General features: G+C 40.8%; 1 long non-coding RNA gene across 2 annotated transcripts in view; it reads left to right on the forward strand.

Annotated features, from left to right (window-relative positions):
* The window catches only part of LOC309534377, a 78,598-nt gene extending 74,166 nt beyond the window's left edge, over nt 1-4,432 (forward strand). For both annotated transcript variants that reach the window (XR_014220647.1, XR_014220648.1), the window contains one exon: nt 4,371-4,432. This is a non-coding gene — a long non-coding RNA (uncharacterized lncRNA). The remainder of the gene's footprint in view (nt 1-4,370) is intronic.
* The last annotated feature ends 1,684 nt before the right edge of the window (nt 4,433-6,116 follow it).

Consider the following 6,116-nt stretch of genomic DNA (forward strand, 5'->3'; position numbering starts at 1 on the left):
TAAAATAAACTAATACCGTCATTTCAGGCAAGTAGGAGTGGAAAGGAACACCTCTCAAATTCAGCTGATTTACGTTTTCAAAAACAAAAGCCTATACTCCTATTAGATACTGAGTGACTGAATCCATGTAAATCCCTTAGCTATCTTTGCACTTTAGCTCAAATCATCGCAATCCCACCAATGCCTCTGTCATCCTTAAAAAAAGCATAAAGCTATGGGGTAGCTTTCCAGGACTACTCAAACTGAACCCATATGAACTCCACCACATCACAGAGTTACCAGATGAGTCAATCAAAACTTCAAGGCTAATTTTATAAAGGCTCTTCATAGGCATTCTGGGATTAATAGAAACACATATACATTAGCCATCTGTTCACAAATAGCTAATTGAACTAAATTGAGAGTAAAGTAAATTTGATATTGGGAAAGCTCAACATCTAAGCAAAATATGGCTTTCATAATTGACCTGAATCTGCTATCATTTCAGAATACAGCCTACCCAAGTTAAGGATTGTCATGACTTCTAAATGCTTGGGAATAAGTCACAGAACATTGCAAAAGACAATAGTGGAATTCGCTTTCCTTTATAATGCTCTTGAATGAGAACGCCAGCTATATCGGTTGGAATTCCATGTAGCACTATTCTGAACATTCTGTCTGCAGAAGCATTTCAGCTCGCCAGATGGAATGATTCCCCCTCCTTCCCATGTGCTGTTCTGGAGGCTTTCTCTCACACACACAAGGTAATTTCAGGGACACAAGGGGAGAAGATGAGGGAAAGCTCCATTGTGCAAGTGGAAGCCCTTGCAAGGGTTTCTGCAGATGTGGCTCCTTAGGTGAATCCCACGCAAAGTTTTTTTGTAAACCATCATCATAGATCATAGAATATAACTGAAGGGTGCAGTATAAAAGTAATGTAAAATAAATCTCAATAATTACCTAGACTGCTGAAGTCAGGTTCACTACTACCAGAATGGAGCAGAGTTGTGTTCTACTTCCTCTGACAAAGTCAACTGGATCTCAGTTATCTCTTGCATGAGGTTTGGTAGAAGACGTGTTATCACAATCCATTTGTAATGGCAACGAAGTCCACTTTGGAAAAATGAAGATATACAGGCAGTTGCTAAAATTAGATGTCTTGGAATGGGTCCAGAACCACCAGGCCATAGAACATCCCCTGCCTAGCCTCCTCTTTGGTTCTTTCCTTCCCAAAGTGAGCTGCCAAGGAGCAATAGATCATTTCTATGTATCCGGCACAGAAGAAAAGCAAGCCATCTGTGGAGGAACACCACAGTATTATCAGAACAAACAAGCAGCTCACTTTTCTTCCTTGCTCAGTACTGAGGAAACAACTGCTTTCCAAGATCCATTCTAGCTAGCTTTTCAGATGCAATGATGGGAAGGATAGCAACAACTGCCCAAACTTCCAATGATACTTTCAGTTTCTCTACCCAGTGGACCTGCACATGCGAGAATGAATGGATGATGGCAGAATAGGACATGTGCTTGTGTGTATATGAGAGTGAGTGAGAGAGAGGATGAAGGGGAGAAAGGAGGGAGAAAAAAACTATGCATGACTTGAAGAAAGTAGATAGAGGAAAAAATTTCTCCTCTCATAACTCTAGAACTCAGGAACATCCAATGCAGAGTCATGTTTGAAGATTCAGGACAGACAAAAGAAAGTACTACTTTATACATAGTTAAACAATAGAATTCACTCCCACAGGAGGCAGGGATGACTACTAACTTCAGTGGTTCTAAAAGGGGGCTAGACAAATTCATGCAGAATGGCTCCTAGCTACTGGCCACAATGGATATGCCAGAAGCAGGGTGTTTTTGAATAGTAGTTTCTTGAAACCACAGTAGTGGAGAGTGCTCTTGCACTCAGTTCCTATGTTTGGGCTTCCCATAGGCATCTAGCTGTTCATTGTGACAACAGGATGCAGAACTAGATGGGCCATTGGCCTGATCCAGCCAGGCTCTTCTTAGGAGTGGCAGAGAGAAATTCTTTGTTTTGCAACCTTGGGTTTTCTAACAAATCAAAAAAGGAACAATATAACTGTGTGACTCATACCTACTTCCAAACTCTAGACTGTAAGGTACTGAGAGAGGAAAAGAGACAAGGTACATGTCTAGTACCCTTGCATGTGTCTGCTATGTACATTGATGTATGTGTAAATAAATCCCTGCAAGGGCAAGGGAGCATATAAGCTTATATTAGAAACAAATATAGACAAATGAGAAATGACTGTAATTGAAAAGGCCTGTAAAAAGATGCTTCACACTTTCTATCAGTATAGATTTACTGTCATCAGGATTACATGGAGATCATTATACTCTTGAGTAATCATCAGTTACAAAGAGCACATGAAGCAAATCAGGATGGAATTGAGGACCTAGAAGCAGCAGCGATGGATGCATTCAGGAAGATGAAAGGCTGCAAGACAAAAGTAAATGTCAGCAGAGGTGCTGGAAGTCAGCGCTGATAGAAGGTGTGACCTCTCTTTTTGTAGGCCTTTTCAATTACATCCTTCAGTAGCGAAGTGATGAACAAGTACCATAAGGCTTTTCAGTGTGTATTTAAAACACAAAAGGCATATTATCTATTATGTGAGATTTCCAAGAGAGGAACTAGATGAAACATGATCTGACATAGGTTGTGCTAAATTGCTTTAAAGCAGAAGAAGGGAGGTAATTTAATGTACAGCTGAGTGAGAAGGGTACTTCCCCACAGCCATTTTTTCTCCTGGGTGGAGTTATTTTTGATCTGGAAAGTGGTAGGGCAACAGTGATTTCAGTGGTACAGCATAGGCAGAGACATTCCTTCCTGTCTGCCCCAATGCACTTTATACTCCCAGCCCACATAGGATTTTGACAGCGTCACATGGATCACATCTGTCTGTCTGCAGAGGGTCAGTTATGGCTTTATATCCAGGTGGTGTATAAAGGTTTGATTTGAATTACAATGATTTTTAGCAGTACTATATTTTTGTAAGAGCATCTGTGCAGCAAGCATGGCCAATAGCCAGGGATTATGGAAGCTGTAGTTAAGCAACATCTGGAGGACCAATGATTCCCCACACCTGACACAGCAGGAAACCATGGCTTCTCATTACAACCAAACCTACCCAATTCTTCAATGTCATACTTCCACCCAGCCTATTAAGGAGATTATTTTCACTTGCAAGAGGTGAAGAAAGGAGGTAGGTTAGAGAACTGCTGGAGAAATAGGAGGAGAGTTGCAGAAGCTATGTCTCCAAGTGCTGAAAGTTATAGGCAATGTCACCTGGTGATAAGCTGAATGCTCAAAAGCTCAAGCAAACCTGGCATGCTCAAAATCAAATGAACATATGGAGCAAGGTGGTTGCACTAGATTATATATAATTCGGTAAGAGTTACACAGAACGTTTTTAGTGCTCAGATATATGAGAAGCATAGAGTTGCCATCACTCCCCATCTCTTTACCCCCGCCCCATTCTTCATAAGCATATTTTTGTATGTTTAGTTCTTCTGACCCTACAATTGACATCTCATGATGTATGGCATATAAAAGGCAATACAGTAACCCCCCCCCCCAAATGTACTCAGCAGGCCCTGTCAATGTGACCAATGATCAGGGATGGTGAGGTGGCAGGGTATAGAACCAAATTGTGCAAATGTCCCGGAAGGCCTGTAAACACTATCTTGGTAGTCAAGATAACCCCAGGACTAATTGGTATTTACTGCAAAAATAAACTCATACATGTTTATCTGCTTGCTTTGAAGCTTTAAAGTCTCAAGCTGGCTGCCTTTCAGCCACTCCCTTATCTGAGAGATGGATGGGACTGGGGAACGGACCTCTAAGCCAGGGGTTGTTAATTGGGGCCAGCTTACGTAGCTGGCTTTTTATATAAGTAGCCCATATACAATTGGCCTGTCACAAACAAAGCCATGGTGCTTGCTGTTTCAGTGTCTGTCCTGAGGTATAGCAGCAAGGAATCCTGCATTGCATTGCTGTATGTAACCTTCTTGATATAAAGCACTTGAACTGATCACTTTGCCATTTTATGCATATTTCTTTGGAATCCCTGCAACTGAGTTATTTGGGGCATCAGTCAATCCTTCGTCCCGGTCTGATTTGGACTCACGGGGATGAAACATGGTGTTGTAGTAGTATCTGGAAGGTACTACATCACCTACCCCTGAAGTAAGCAAAAGTGTGAGGTGACACAGAGGGTGATGTCATCATGTTACATATTGTAATTTGCCACATTACTTGGAATAAGGGGACAAGCAATGTGAGAAAATCCATGTCTCTCAAAGTATCTACTTTCATGTTACACATTCGTGCATTGTAGCACCTTTAATAAAATGTTTTTTCCCCTCTAAAGATTTAACCAAAACGTCCCTGAAGCTCAGCAGGAATGAGGCTGAGAAAAGGAAATCTATGAAGGTGAGTGGTCCATCTTGAAAAGTCAGCAAGGTCAAAATAGTTCAAGTTGTCAGTAACAGGTTATAGGACTTCTCACTTTTACATTTCTGTTGCTGATGGGGATATCTATGTTACCAGCTTATATTAACAAGTACAGTATCTCTGTACTTATATATATAACTCACCTTTCTGTGTCTTCACACTCTAAAATCAGTTAAGAAAAAAGCAAGGTATGTACCTCACATCTAGTTTACTCCAAAGTTCATACATACACAGACACACAATATCCTTCATGGAAGTCAAGGCAGCATGACTGTAATTCCCAAGCAGTTGCCACTCTGGCCAGAACTACTTAGCTTCAATAAGATGGTGGCCACATGTGCCATATGTGAAGTGTTTCAATTGCACATGATTTCATGCAAGTGCGTGATAATCTGGAACATAACCCTAGTGTAAATCAGGGGTTGCCTGTATACTGGATATGCTTCGTGTGGGCACGTTTATATAATTTAGCAGAGTTTAAACGATCCTCTGTTTGAGTTTATGCAGCAACAAGAGGGTTGCTAACTCGTTTGAGTCCTATCAATAATTATACCTTCCTGGTTGATAATCCCTTTCTGTTCCTCTTAAAAAAACACACATGAATCTGAATCATATTAACATAAACTACTTTACTTTCAGATTCATTCAGGTTTACACAGTTGTTCCTGAAGGCAGGCTTAGGTTACATGACAGATAAACTATATACTAGATAGTAGTGAATCATGAGAAGACTGCATCCGAGCAGTTACCAGTTAAAACTCCTAGCAGCAACCAACCAACTGACAAAACTGCCTGCCACATAGAGGCAGTTAGTCTTCTCGGAATGTTGGACTTGACTGACAGCTTTATATCCCACAGTTTGGGGGGGCAGGGTTGGCACTAATTACAAGTTTGATATTAGGTTTGACTGCTAGTAGAGAACTAAATCAGAATCTATACAGACGGATCAATTGAACCATGAGATTATCTGTGAATGCCAGACATGCTAAAAGAAAAATTATACGGTTGCCTTCAGCAGAACAACTAGATAGGAAATTAAGCTTATTTCCAGAGAACTACACATATCCATAGTAAAACTATGATAATTGACAGGTATGCAAAAAATTGGATTTAAAAATGGATCACAGACTTTCTTCCTGACCTTCAATAATGTTTTTTTTTAAGCTTCTTTATTATTCAACAATGTTGATATTCTACATTTACCAGCTTCACAGACCAGTAGAAACAGTGAAATCTGCCTTATACTGAGTTAGACCATTGGTTCATCCAACCTAGTATTGTCAACCCTGACAAGCCATAACTCTTGAGGGTTTCAGTTCACCCTTACTGGAGATGCCTGGGATTGAACCCAATACCTTCTGCAAGGAAAGCATACACTCTACTAGTGATCTATGGCCCTTCTCTGGGGTTTTATTTTAAGTAGATTTTTTAAGAGCAACAAATCCTCACTGTTGCAGGGCTGCCATACATCTGGATCTTCCCAGACATTAACAGGATTTCAGAGGTGGAACTGACGTCCAGGGGGAATGTGGTGCTTTGTCTTGGATCTTAGACAAGTCAATAGAAAAACTGTGCAGGCCAGTGTGAGCCAGTGTGGTGTAGTGGTTAAGAGCAGTAGTCATGTAATCTGGGGAACCGGGTTCGTGTCTCCGCTCCTCCACAT

Source organism: Podarcis vaucheri (assembly GCF_965113315.1).
Source record: "Podarcis vaucheri genome assembly, chromosome: 6".
In the NCBI taxonomy this organism is placed as follows: Eukaryota; Metazoa; Chordata; class Lepidosauria; order Squamata; family Lacertidae; genus Podarcis; species Podarcis vaucheri.